Below are 15,473 nucleotides of genomic sequence, written 5' to 3'. Positions count from 1 at the left end.
GTGGGACCGTATACAGACAGGTGCGTGCCTTTCCAAATCATGTCCAATCAACTGAATTTACCACAGGTGGACTCCAATTAAGCTGCAGAAACATCTCAAGGATGATCAGGGGAAACAGGATGCACCTGAGCTCAGTTTTGAGCTTCATGGCAAAGGCTGTGAATACTTATGTACATGTGATTTCTGAATTTTTTTATTTTTAATAAATTTGCAAAAACCTCAAGTAAACTTTTTTCACGTTGTCATTATGGGGTGTTGTGTGTAGAATTCTGAGGAAAAAAATGAATTTAATCCATTTTGGAATAAGGCTGTAACATAACAAAATGTGGAAAAAGTGATGCGCTCTGAATACTTTCCGGATGCACTGTAGGTGTCCTTGGGGAAAAGCCACATGTACAAGGTAAGAGCTGAAGAAATCGATATACAGTATACGGTGAGTAGATAAACTGAACCAAACCCTCTATAGTCCTATAGCATCTGTACTAATACTGTACTGTACCATCAACAAAAGTGGATTCAAAAGAAGAAGACTCTGTGTACTAAAAGCTTTGTCAAAAATGCAGATCTGTAAAAGTTCTACTCAAAAAGAATATATTGTTTTTCCCAACAATGAAATAAGGTTTTATTGCTGCTCCTTCAGCAGTTTTAAATAAAGGAAAAGAATAGGCCATTGGAACATGAGGCTGCCTAGGCATTAAAGTGACTCTGGAGTTATGCTAGAAAGAGAATCATAGTTTGTAATAAAAATGCTCCCCTTCTGCTAGAGTGAGAGTCTTCAATCCGATAACTAGTTGGGTTTAAAAATCTTTGGCAGAAAAATCTTGCATCCAGCTACTTATGGAGAGGCTGGGGAGGCAGGCATTTAAATGTGTGTTTGATATAGGGATATGGATAAATTGCCCCATCATTAAAGTAAGAAACTGCTTCTACACATGGGTAGTTTCAGTGGAGCAAATGTTATATTCCTTCTGTTAATTGTTCTTTTGATTGCTTTTATTAATAAAAGATTAATTATTTATATTTTAATCTGTCTTTGGCAAACTTATTTCCAGAATGAAATAACCACTAGCAGGTACCCTCTTACATACGCAGCATTTCACAATGTGCAGTATGGCCTAGTGATGCAAGACAAGATTGTTCTGTCCCCATCATTGTTTGACTGAACACCCAGCTTTGAGCAAGTCAATTAACCTGTGAGTGCTTTTACTACAGTTATATGAAAAACTCAATTGTACTGTGAATTGTATTGTTTTGGATTAAAGTATTACATAAATAGTTAAGTATATATAGGGGTGGCACAGTGAAGCAATGGAAGCACTGTTGCTGTGTAATAAGAAGACTGGGGTTTGCATCCAGGGTGCTCCCTACGTGGAATTTGTATATTTTCCTTGTATCCAGGTGGGTTTCTGCCCACAGATGTGCAGGTTGGGTGAATTGGTGTTGCTAAACTGGCCCAGTGATGATTGAGGTGTTAAACTACATTTCACCAAATATGTTTAATTAAAATGAAAGGAAAGAGGTTAATAGGACAACTTACATATGATAACTGCTTACATGGGGTGATTAATGTCACTAAATGGGGCCTCTACGCTTTCCTCATTTCCAAATAGATTTTCTCCAGGTTCTCTGCATTTCACAGGCATGCAGTTAGTGCTTATTGGTTATTTGAAAATGGACAAAAATAATAAATGTTTGCATTAGTGCTGAAAAGCCTACCTGCTGCAATTTGTACTTCTACATTGGCTTACCCTACACTTGTACAATAGAATTCCTTTTCCTAATGATTGTTCAGTTGTTTGTTGTTAATTAACAATAAGCAAAATAACAGTACTCAATGAGATGGTTGTATCCATGCAGGTTTATTTTGTTGGGAACAACTTCAGGTTTTTGTTCAGATCCCTGACCAGGCACTGACTGTAGTTAGTAAATCAAGTTCCTGGAGGTTCACATGGGCTTCATCCCACATCCTAAAGTTGTGGAAGAAAGAAAACAAACCAAATATAAAAATAATGGCATGTTCTTTCTTCCAAAGATAGTCCCTAATGTGTAAAGCAAATAAGACTGTCCAGAAGTGCATCCCTTAAAAACTAACTCATCATTTACAGCATCGTACAATCATCTAGAGTTCAATATAACTCTGCAGTCCTCTGAACATGGATACATTACTTGCTCGTTATATTACAGTTCCATCTGACTTGTATTATACTTACTACTAATTCAGCAGAATTATTACCCTTATCTTTTAAAGATACCCCTCTTTTCCTTCTTCGTGGTCCCTTTTCTCCACCTCTGGCTGAGAAAATCATCATCTGTTCTGTCTACTGTCTGTGTTTTGGACATTATGCAACAAAATGCATTTTAAGAGGCATCAGATATAGCGTCAAATATTTGCATTTAGGTATTGGCGAGCAAACGCAGGCAAAGGCCATACAGAAACAAAAAATAAATACAACTTCTGTAAGTTCAGTCCACTCTGTAGAAGGTGCTATGGAGGTTTTGCCTGCGGATAGTAAGATTTAAAGTGCAACACGGTCCTAGCAGAGAAGGGTGTAATTGCAGCCCGCAATACTGGCAACCAATCTGTTGGGTACTTCCAGCATTGTTTTCGTAAAACAGTAGATGGCAGCAGAGAATGCATAAAAAACATGATACTGTACTTCATATGCTGGAATACTTAGCGAAAAGTGCTATTGAAAAAATGTCAGGAGTATCAGGTTGTAGTGTGCTCTCTAAATCTCTCCAGCCATGGATGGTACTGTGGTAAGCACTGCTGCTTCAAAGTTCTAGCGACCTTGGTGTAATTTTTGGCCTGTACACCGTCTGTGTGTAATTTGCATGTTCTCTTCATGTTCATATGGGTATTTTTGGTGTTTCTGACTTACCTTCCACATCTCAAAAATATGAAAGACTCCTTCCCATTTTCCCAGTATGTGAAGGTGTGATCTGTGATGGTCTAGCACTACGTTCAGAGCTGGTTAATATCTTGTATCTGATACTCCTGAGACAGGTTCTGAACCTGAAGTCCTTAACTGAATAAAATCAGTGTTGATTATTATTATTTTATGTCAATTTGTCTTAAGATTTTATCCAAAATAATAAATAACGTCAGTATTCATTACAGTTTTTTATTTGTTCATTCGAATCTGCAGGAGCAGTTTAGAAGCAGGACTTACACCAGCAGTCTTATTGTCTGCAATCTAGTGCCTTATCAGCACTCAACACTAACTTTTAAAATTAATTGCTATACTTGGCAAATAGGCATACTGTAAACCATTTGTTGCTGACACTGAAAATATGGTTGCCATTTTGAACATCATATATTTGGAGTAATAAAGATGCTATGCAATTATACAGTACATCAGCTTGCAGCTACTTCACAGCATTTCAATATATAGCGATCGCTTAAAGTCAAAATTCTGGTTGTGTACACCCATTCCTTGAGTGGCGTGTTTTGTTCAAACCTTACCCACGGAGATTGTGGTTGTATAATTCAGTTTATCGAGCAATTGTTCAAAAATGTTTTCACAGCTAAACCACTTCTTAGCAATTGAAGTTTAAAGCGCAAGATTGTTATTTTCAAAAGACTTGTGACCAGATGCTATGAGTACATCTTTCAGTTACCCAAAGTACATTGAATATGATTCCATCCTGCTATATTTTTTAATCTTTCTTTCATGTATATTCTGTACCAGCAAATGAAAGTGAACTGCTCAATCAAGTAAAAACTACCGGAGATAGGTTCAATAGGTTCATTAAGCCATCCCCAAACACAACAAAATATATATAAAAAAAGGGTTCATATACTTTTGCCATAAATCCCGAGATCACGACAGTATAAGCAACAACATAGGGACTCTCCACAAAAATAAATTATTAGTAATTTAAACCTTTTTAACAAAATCCAATGTCATATATTTTAGTAGATTCATTATATACGGGTATAGCAAACATCATGGGAATAAATATATGTAGCAATCCTTCCCATGTTTTAATGTAAAATAAATCTAAACAGCAGACGCTTGTGCGAGTTATCTCTCCCTGCTCACCTTATGTTTACATCTTTTTTTTTTTTTTTCTAAAATATTAGCATCGTTTATCTTACTTGTCCCTTTATTGGGTTTCTAAAGTATCAATGCAGCTTGTATTAATATAAAAAAAATAATTGTTAGTACTAAAATATATTGTTTAAATAATTTTATTAACATTGCAGTGTTTTAAGGAAACATTAAAAAATAAATGAACATATGTGTCAAATAAACGTAGTTTGTTCTCATATATAAAGAAAGCTGTTCAGCGTCAACGTATTGTGCAGTGTGGTGTATTCTTAAATGTGTTCTCAAATTTGTGTGCTATACGTCATCACTTTAGTTCCATCACGGCTGACTTTTTCCACCACATGTTGGTTGCAGTTAGCTTATCTTTCAGCTTCACTCACTTAACATACTTCCACACAGCAGACACTGTAGTGGCCACGGTTTCTGTGGGATTTTTTCAGCCCTTTACCTTAGTTTATCTGGCTAAAGCAGATTTTTAATACTCCTGTTGAGTGCGCACCCGACTCACATACGCTTGCACGGCTGGCTGGCGATAGACACTTTTTTTAAGTTGCTTTACCCACTTAAAGGAAAGGCATGAACTGCATTGCACATGAGTGCACCTGCATTTTTTAATCGTAAAACTGGCTAGCGATTAGCAATTATACGCCAATATTCCACAGTGGGGGAAAAAACTGTTATGATCCACTAGTAAAAAGCCGGTAAATTACTAAAGTGGTTGACATTGTTGGCAAAGAGGGGCAAAAAGTGATTTCCATTTGCCTATAAATTATGGCCAGTGCTAACCTGGCAACCGTTATTGATGTTTTAAATGAGAGGAAAATCCTATATAAAGGAAAACAATTTACACATGTAACATTTTGTTCAATGTTCCTATATTTATGAAAAGAAATAATAAAAGTAAAAATGTTTATTTTTGTTAAATGTATATTAAAACCTTGAAATTAGCCCTGACTACTCAAGGCTGCAGGGGGTATGGGTTTTTGTTCTAACCAAGACATTACTTCAATTGGGATTCCTGTCTTAATTAATCCTACTCTACTTCATAAGACCTTTAATTGCAAAACAGCAAAACTATTATTCACCTTTTATAGGAATTCTTAAAAATATAATTACATTTTCCATATTTTAATATTTTTGAAATGCCATTGTTAATTAAGCAATTACCCATTAATGATTTCATAGGTGGAAATGTTTATGAAATAGTACATATTTTAAAAAAAATGAAATGAAAAGTAGGGAATTCTTAATTGCATGTTAATCACCACTTTCAGGAACCATGATTAGTGAGTGTAATAAACCTCTGTCTTACTTGGCTGAAAAATCTTAGAACACATATGTGATAACCTATCAGCAACATTTTATATTCAAAATTTCGTTGTCAGTATTCTTGTAATATATGAAAACTCAATAAGCAGATTTAAATTAAAATAATAAGATGTTCTGAACAACTATACTGCATGCATGAGTCTATAGGCTTTACCTCTCAGTCTACCTGGAAGTATGCTTTAAAGACTTTGCATACATCCTTTGCTTTTTTATTTTACATTGTATATACACTCTAATGTAAAAATGTAATACATATCAAATATTGGGATATACAAGGAAAAACTACAAATTTCATTTCAAATTTTTTCCCTGGTAGTTGCACAAGCAGTTTCATTTGTCAGTGTCTTTTTTTTTAGGGTGTTTGTTTAACACCGAGCAAACACGGATGCACATGACAGGAGTAGCCACATCATTGTCATTTCTCCTTGTGCAATCATTAGCAGCCAACTGATTAAAAACAGAATCATTTGTAAAGTAATAAAACAGCCAAATCTTAAAATGAGAGATCGCTATAGTAGAATCATACTTGTTCAGTTCCTTTAAAAAGTGAATCAAGTTTGTTATGCATGTCTGGATTGACACAATAAAGGCTGAGTAGCTGTAAATGACCAGTGACTATAAAATTGAGTAGAACAGTGTTTTTTTAAATTGTTCTAGTGATTGGCAGAGTGAAGCCTTGTGAAACACCAACACACTTGAAGCAATCGTGTGGGAAATTGTGTTGCGGCTGCAAAGCATTTGACAATCACTTCTCTAGTAAGATCTCCTTTCCATTTGTATTGACGTTACACAAACTGACAAGAAAATTCAATGACATTCAGTTAAACTTTTACTTTTCACTACTAAGGATTTGCAATAATGGAAAAGATTTGTCAGCGGCTTTAGATGTCTGATGTCTAAAAAATATAATTAATACTGACAGGTGGAATGTCCCATACAAAAAAACTGTTTTGTTTGTCCTCAAATGTTTACTTTGTTCTGACTTAATTAGAAGCAAGTAGACAAAATATAGGTTTAACCCTATACTTTCCCATAAGAGAGGCGAGCATGTTTGAGATTCAGTTAGGTTTCATATGTTTATAACCCAAAATGACAATTTTAGAAGATACTACAGAAGGATCACATAAGAGATCTCTGTTCTGTTTTGGAATCATTTTCACTTAGAATCACTATCAAAAATTTTAACATTTGTGGAAGGCAGCTCACAGTATTACAATAATTCATCTTCTGTTCATAGCCATTTAAGGTCTATGTAACCTGCAATTGCAAAGGGTGATAATCAGTGCTTGTTCTGCTCATTTTTCTGGAAGCAAAATTGAGATCTGGCAATCTGGACCACAAAAGAGATTCAGAGAGACATGGCACAGATGCAGTCGTCAGCCTAGTATCACACACACAGGACACTCCAAAGTAAACATTATTAGTATTCAGTGATCTACACTGTGTAGTTGATATCTACTGTATATGTAAATTATAATGTGAATAAAACCATGTGCTGCATAACTAATTACAACTGTCATTCAAACAGAAACAGTGTCATGGTCATCAACAACAACCACTGTAGATACCTCTGTAGTAAAAGGACAACTCGGTGATATATGGAGGTCTGCATGAAGATCCACTTGAATACTGTGGCAACAAAGCACAGCAGGATAAACACACCTGGACCTGTTTTTTTTAAAAAAGAAAAAAAGCAACTGAGTTTGCCAGCGACGTCTCCCACTTGTGAACACATTCTTTCAAGGTGATCAGTAACAAAGTTGTCTCAGCCTCAATACAGCATAATAAAATTTTTTCTTGAATAACAATTATAGTTTTCATGTCAGTACCATTCATAACCCATCTTCCAGTTACATGGGCATAATCCCAGTCACTAACACGTGTCATAACCCCCTGTGCTGTACCAATCAAAGTATGCACCAATTCCACCTATTTAATTTAATATGTAATAATTCAAATCCCTAAACCTGCAATCAGAATCACATTTATTGGCCAAGTATGCATGCATATAAGGAATTTCACTCCTGTTTTCATGACTCTCCAAGTATATGTTACATAACTGACATACACACAAATTTTAATCACACACCTGTAGTAAAAAAACAAGACAGAGAGTGTAAATATATATGCATACAAAGTGCAGAATGCCACTTAGCTCAAGAAATGCTGAAATAAAGACTGAAAGTATAAACAATATGTAAAACAGTATTGCAAGACCCTGGGAGGTGGGGTGCCCAGCCTGATAAAGCTAAATTAAAAATTTGTGAGCTTGATGACCTGTGGGGAAAAAAAACTGTTCTTATATCTGCATGTTTTGGCGTATGTTAATCTATAATGCCTGGCTGATGAAGAAGTTCAAAAGGGTTGTTGCTTGGATGTGAGGGTTTGGTGATAAATTTCCCTGCCCATTTCATGACTCTAGAATAATACAGGTCCTGTGAGGTGAGAACAGTTTTGATGTCTGCTGTATAGAACTGAATCAGCAGCTCCTGTGGAAGGTTGAACTTCCTCAGCTGTCACAGGAAGTACATTTGCTGTTGTGCCATTTTTATGATGGACCTTACATTGGTCTCCAATTTCAAGTCTCAGGAGATTATGGGTCCCAGAAGCATGAAGGTTTCCACAACTGTCACAGCAGTATTAAGTATGGAGACAGGAGATGCCATTGTAGGACCTGTTTAGCTTCAGATTGTTCTGACTACACCAAATGGCAAGCTGCTCAACCATCTATCTGTATGCAGACTCATCATCATTCCTGATGGGCCCAATAATAGTTGTGTCATCCATATATTTGATAAGAGTTACAGAGAGGTTCTTAGAGGTTTTGCAGTTTCATCTTCTGTTTCCTATTGCTCAGGAAATTGGTGAATCATTGAGAGTTGGGGGCTAAGGTGGAAAGATGGGTGAGTTTCAAGTGGGGGAATTCCGGTTTTATTGTATTGAATATAGACTGAAGTCCACAAACACAATCTTTGCATATGTCACCGGGTTGTCAAAATTTTGCAGGATGTAGTGCAGACCTATGTTGACTACATCATCCACTGACGGGTTCTCTCAATAAGTAAGCTGAAGGGAGTCCTACAAGGACGCTCTGATGTCCTTTAGTTGAGCTAAAACCAGACTTTCAATGTCTTCTTGACCACAGATGTCAGAACAACAGGCCTATAGTCATTCAGATCTGTTATACTGCATTTTCTGGGGACTGATATGATTGTGGGTTGTTTGAAGCATAAGGGAACTAATGATTTGTTGAAAATCCTAGTGAAGTCAAGTGCCAGTTAATCAGCACAGATTTTTAAGCAGGAGGGTGACCTGGACCTGTTGCTTTCTTAGCATGCTGTCCTTTGAAGAGCTGATACACATCCTCCAGAGATATTTAGAGCAGGTTAAGTGGGAGAATGTGTGGGGGGAAAGTCGCATAAGTCTGTACACTGAGAGGGTTGGAAATAATGTATTCTGGGGCTTATCAAACCTGCAGTAAAATACATTCAAGTGGTCATTTACTGCAATATGGGGGGATGGTTTCCTGTAATTTGTACAATTTTGTAGTCCTTTCCACACTGATGTAGGTTCATTGGCTAAAAACAGATTTTTCAGTCTTTCAGAATAAATATTTTTAGCCAATCTGATTTCTTTTGTCAGTGTAATCCTTGACGGTCTAAACAGTGTTTTATCCCCACTTCTGTAGGCAGCTTCCTTAGCTTGATGAAACTGCTTCAGTTTTGCAGTGAACCATAGTTTTCTGCTGTGAAATTTTAACCAAGTCTTTGTAGGGACACACACATCTTCACAAAAGTTAACATAAGATGATAATGTGTCTGCTGGTTTGTGTAAGTTAGCAGCAGTATATTCAAAGACACCGCAGTCCATAAAGTCAATGCGGGCTTGCAGCTTCAGCTTTGCCTCTATAGTCCACCGTCTCACTGTATTAATCACAGGTTTAGCAGACTCTAACTTACTCCTATAGCTTGGAAGCAAATGAATCAAACAGTGATCGCAGAAACACAAAGCTGCATGGCGGACAGCACAATAGGCATGCTTTAACACTGTATAGCAAAGATCCAGTGTGCTTCTGTCTCAGGCATGGCACTTTATGTGCTCTATAAATTTGGGAACTTTGTGGCTGAAATTTGCCTTATTGAAATCCCCAAGAATAATCAGAAGGAAGTTTGGATAATTTTGCTCCATGCTCGTTATCTGATCAGCCAGTTTTTGTAGCGCTGCACTCACACATATCTTGAGGTAGAATGTAGACACTAACCAGAATAAATGAGGAAAACTCCCACAGTAAATAAAAAAAGCATACAGTTAAGAAAAGCATTTCTAAGTTAGGACAGCACATTTTATTTAACACTGTGACATCAGTACACCAGCCTTCATTGATATAAATGAAGATTCCGCCTCCCTTTCTTATCTCTGATGTCTCTGATGCGTGGTCCGCTCTATAAAGGTGAAAGTCGGACAGGTATAATACAAGTGTCTAGGATGGATTCATTTAGCCAGGTTTCCATGAAACACAGAGCAGAAGAAACTGAAAAGTCCTTGTAAGTTCAAGCAACCTGCTGTCTCAGCCTAACGAGTACACCAGCACACTTCCCCCTTTTGTGATGCATGTGTCTGCCAAAAACTGCTGCTCCACCAACTAAGATATTCAGAATCTTAATTGTAACAAATCTGGTGTAAAATTGCACAACACGAATTCCCATATATTCAGCAATTCTTCACAGGTGTGCTTAATTACAGTTGAACACCAAACGAAGGGATAAATAAACAAAAACAGACAAAATACTAGAGAGCTGTGAACCAAGGCTGCAATTTGCCGCGCCATGGTAGATGGTAAACTACCTATTGCTAGTACTGTTAGCCGTAATAACAAATTTTTAGTCAGAACTATAGTCTTGCTATACACATGAAACAAGGTGCACATTTACTTTTGATATATCTTTATCAATTACAAAAATAATTATAATTAAAATAATAAAAGTAATAGTGATAACAAATAATAAGAGGCTAAAGGGGAATATTTATGAGAAGAGACTAAATATTACGGTTAGTGAGGTATTATGATTCATATTACTGAAGCTCTTTTTTTGTAGCATTATGCATTCTACTTGTTGACATTTGTAATATGTATAATTTATAGTTTAATTTCTTGACACTATGCATTCTCTGGCCCAATCATTTAAAATGTATTGATGGTCCACAAAGTTGTATTTCTCCTGACAATTGTGTCAAATGTTTGAAAAATGAAGCCATGAACACATATTGAAACACTAAGCTGACATGCACAGTCCAAGCAAAGCTCAATGAATGGGAATTCAAAACCCTGAGATGACATGTGCAGTTCAAATGAAGTACCAAGCATGTATGAAAACACTAAGTTGACATTCTCAGTTTAAACAAATGTGTTTTAAAACACAGGGATGACAAACAAAGCTCTGTGAATGAAGTTTTGAAACACTGAGATAATATGCACTGTGTTAATGCATTATGAAATGTTTCGAAATTGGGGTTGGTTTGAGAATTGCCTTTTTAGTTATTCTGATGTGAATCTGAGATGGGTTTGTTGTTTGACATAATATTATAGTATCATTTGTTTATCTATTGAGCTTCTGTAAAGAAACAATAAATTACTCCCGGGGAAAAATAAACTGCTGTCTATATAATGAAATTGGAGGCAAGGTTTTGTAATATCTGCACTTTGAAAGGTTGACTAAGTATTGATAGGCAGAATGAAGCTATGTGAAGCATTGGCACAATCAGAGCCTTTGTACTGTAAATTGTTGCAAGTTTACCTATCATTTTTTACTCCCCTCTTTAGTGAATGTTTTAAAAATTTGTATTAACTTTACATATTTTGTCAATATAGTTCAGTGACAGATTGAAATAACATTGCAAATTGTCACTGATGATTTGTGATCGTTATTGTGACTGTGATGCAACTTCCTTTGTCTGATACATATAGTGTCAAAAAATAAAAGTACCAAAAGCATATTAAGAGTTTCATTGCAAAATTTTAAAGTTTCTGGAGGGACTGGTGTATAGGGAGATTGCTTATCGAAAATTGGATGTCGTACTGAATGTATATTTTTTACAAAAACATACCATAAACCACTGTCTAGCATGTTTAATTAAGTATTTTCATTCATTTCATTCATTTTAGGACAAATCGCTATAAATATTTTTAGTCAATCATTGCTTTTAAAACATCCAGCAGTTAGAGGAGTGCTTCACTTGTATTAAGTTGCTAGACTAAACCTAAATGAAACCATTAAAGTAGCTGAAAAGGCTAAGTGAAATAAAATAATAATTTACTAAAAATATTTTTAGTTTTTGTAACAGCCAGACTTACACAAGGGCTAATCTGGGCTGCAGGTATGCCGAAATTAATCAAAAATATGAATATGAATTTCATATTCGGTTTTTGAATAAATATTCCTGCTGTCTGTCTTTAATCCTTGTAACTTTTAACTCTAAAACAAAAAGTCATCCGCCACAAACTGCCTGCATCTATTCATTTAGTGAACGGTGGCAAGTGGCGGAGGACAGGAGTTGACAAGGCATTTGCAGTGACAGAGAAAGCAGAATCTGTGCACATAAAGCAGGTGAAGAAGAGAGCAATTTACTGTGTGAAAATAGTGACAATATCTCAGGAGCTGATAGTGACAGCATGATGAATTCTGATTCTGGTGTTAGTGAAGCATACCAAGATAATGATTTTGCTTTGAATGTGTTTGGAAACTTTCAAAGCTGCCATTCACTTGATCTCCAGGGCTAAAGAGAGAAGTATTAGATACAGGTAATTCCTTATAGACTTTCAGTCTGTTCATAAAAGACGGTATGTTAGCTGTAATTCTGACTGATCCCAAGATACAATATTTACAGTACATAGCAATTAATACAGCAGCACACACTAAACCAAATTCCAGGCTGCATGAGTCTTAGTTCCATTATGATGAGCTGCCGCATTTCTTTGCGCTTCTTTTATATCAAGACGTAATTCAAATGCCTGAAGTTGGAATGTGCTGGTCAACAAAACCTATATAGTATGGACAGAAAAATCATAAGTGAGTAACGTTTCAGTTTATTTTTCAGGTGTCTGCATTTTTTTGACAATAATTCACCTGCCACTTTGCACAGGAGAAATCTTTTTTGAAAATAAAATGGCATTGAGCGAGAGACTGATGGTCAACATACAAGATCAGCATTGTGTTCCTGACCAACCACTTTTCCTTCAAAAAGGTTGTCTAACTACGAAGCAATACAAACCTTGTGAAATTCCTGAGTTTGCAATGTCTCTACTGAACTACACATAGGTAGGTGACAAGAGTCTTCCAACTAGTGAAAAACTAAACCTATTAATGTGTTTTTGTATTTATTCTGTATTCATTAATTTATCTTTTTTTAGTTTTACATTCACAGCTCAAAATACCCGATATTGTGAAAATAATCTGGTGGCAGAATTATGTTTTAAAATATTTGTCCTCATCTTTTCAATCTCTCTCTCTCTCTCAAAACAGTAAGTTGAAATATCATACTCTTTTTTTTGTCAGCCATGTCTTACATATTGCTTATATATAGTATTGTTGCAATAGGCTGGCACCCTGACCAGGGATTTTTCCTGCCTTGCATCCAAAGCTTCTGGGATAGGCTCCAGGTTTCCTGTGATCATACTCCAGATAAGCAAGTTTAGAAAATATATATATATTGTTCCTAATCTAAGATGCTGTTTCTGTTGTTTTGTACCTGCTCATACTCCTATTACCTACTCTTACTCTGCTCATTAAGGGTTTACTGTTCTTATGCACAGGCTATTCAAGTCTCACTATCCCTAACCTTGACACTACATCCTTGTTTTGCTTTGTTCCCCTCAATGCAGTGAGATGGAGTCTGCACACTGGTTCAAGACTAAGAGCCCTGTTCTACGTAAGCCCCCATGATTTTCATGATCACACCTGCCAGAACACAGTACAATCTATTTTCGAAATTTTGATATCTTTTCAGGCCTGCAGTGGCAAAACTCTGTCTATAAATTGTATGTGCCTGAGATGGATTCAGGGACAAATATGACTGGTCGGAAAATAACAAAGCCCAGTATGGGACATTTGTGAGCACAATATTGATAACATTAATTGTAAGCGCATTGTCTTGGAGTAGGATATGTTGTGTGCTGCAGGCATTTAGAGTAAAAAAAACTTAAAACCTTAAAATATACCTAAATTTCATCAAAAAGGAAAAGATGAAATGTGCCAACAGTCAGCACGCATTTGTTCAGCACAAATAACAGAAAATATTTAAAAAATTATAAACTTATATACAATTGTTCATATTCAGTATCTGTTTTTGATTATGCTTGTTTTTATTAGACAAAAACAAAACCAGATGGTAAACCATTTAGTGTAGTAAGCTTCCACTAACATTAAACTCAAATTATATCCACGCCTGTTGAGGGTACAGTTCTGTCTGATTGTGACACAAAACTAAACTCCATAGTAGCTCTTTAACCATGCCATAATTACAAAAACTAAAACTGAAACTAATGCTGTACATGTAAAAATAAAATAGAAATATCTTTGTAAAATAAAAACTAAATTAAAAATACATGATTAAGAAAAACTACAACTAAACTGAATTTCCAAGTAAGACCAGAAATAATATAGGAATAAAAACTAATATAAAAAGGCAAAACTATAATAACCTTGGTCTGTAGTGGAGGAAAGAGAGAAGATGTTAATAGACAGTCCCGCCCCCTAGATAATTATAATCATTTAAGCCCATCAGCTGCTTGACATTTGCATGTGTGTGACACTGCATTTACATGCTCTTTGTTGTCAAGTCAGACATACCATATGAATGCATAATGAACTCTGAATTAAAATTTACCTTCCTTTTAAAGATCCCACAATACAGTGGGAAAAGGTTCTCTTACTCAACATTTCAGAAAAGGAGTGGAAGGCAGCCATGTTCACTCTAGTTCCATATGTGCAAAGAGTAGATGACAAAGTAGAATGTCGTAAAGAATTCAAAAACATTGGTGCGGTACACATGCAGAGCAGGTTAGAGATGATAGAAGTACAAAAATTCAAAAGTCTCATAAAAAGGATAGTAAAGATCGTATTAACGCAAACAAACATAAATTGTTACTTGGTGAAATAATAGAACAGCTAAAAGGGATCAAATATATTGTTCATATTTAAACTTTAAGACAGAGACTTATAGATTGTATAATTTGTGTTGCCATCAGGGGAAAAAAAAGTAGAGTTTCTTCCCAATGAAGAGGTGTATCCGCGAGAATTAAAAGATTTGTTGTTTGGTGAAAGTGAAATCCCACGAGACAAGAGTTTATGCAAAGATATTTGGAAAAGTCCTGCCCACATAACCATGCACACGGTTCAATCACTTTTCATTTGTGTAAATGCTATTGTCAGACACATTTCTTGTAGAGAGAAACAAACAATATTCACTCACAGGCAGTTATACTTTGAGTTGTCACGATGTAATTCCAAACACGGAATCAAAATTCAATGCAATATTGATGAAAAGGTAAGCAAAAAGAGATCGAATATATGGGCAAAGGTGATATGACAGAAATATGTAGATATTCATCCATCCATCAATCCATTATCCAACCCGCTACATCCTAACTACAGGGTCATGGGGGTCTGCTGGAGCCAATCCCAGCCAACACATGGCGCAAGGCAGGAAACAAACCCCGGGCAGGGCACTAGCCCACCGCAGGTATGTAGATATTGTTTGGCTTTAAACTTTAAGTTGGAGACTTGCAGATCATCTAATTCGTGTTGCCATCAGGAAGAAGTAGCGTATCTTCCCAATGAAGAGTCCTATCTGCGAGAATTAAAAGTTTTGTTGATTGGTAAAAGTGAAATCCACATACACGAGTTACACAGACATGAAGTTGCTGGCGCATAGCACAGGCAGGGGGGTTGGCGAGCGAAGCGAGCAGGTGGCGAGGCCCCCTATCTCATTTAAAATTGTCCAAAATGGTTCCAGGGCAAGATCCAACCTACGAATGTTGCAATCAAGCTCCAGCTTCACTAGGCCACATGTTTTGGGTGTGTACCAAATTAA

The sequence above is a fragment of the Polypterus senegalus genome, chromosome 1, assembly GCF_016835505.1.
Source record: "Polypterus senegalus isolate Bchr_013 chromosome 1, ASM1683550v1, whole genome shotgun sequence".
In the NCBI taxonomy this organism is placed as follows: domain Eukaryota; kingdom Metazoa; phylum Chordata; class Cladistia; order Polypteriformes; family Polypteridae; genus Polypterus; species Polypterus senegalus.
The sequence above is the reverse complement of the archived record's forward strand: the minus strand, read 5'-3'. Positions refer to the sequence as shown.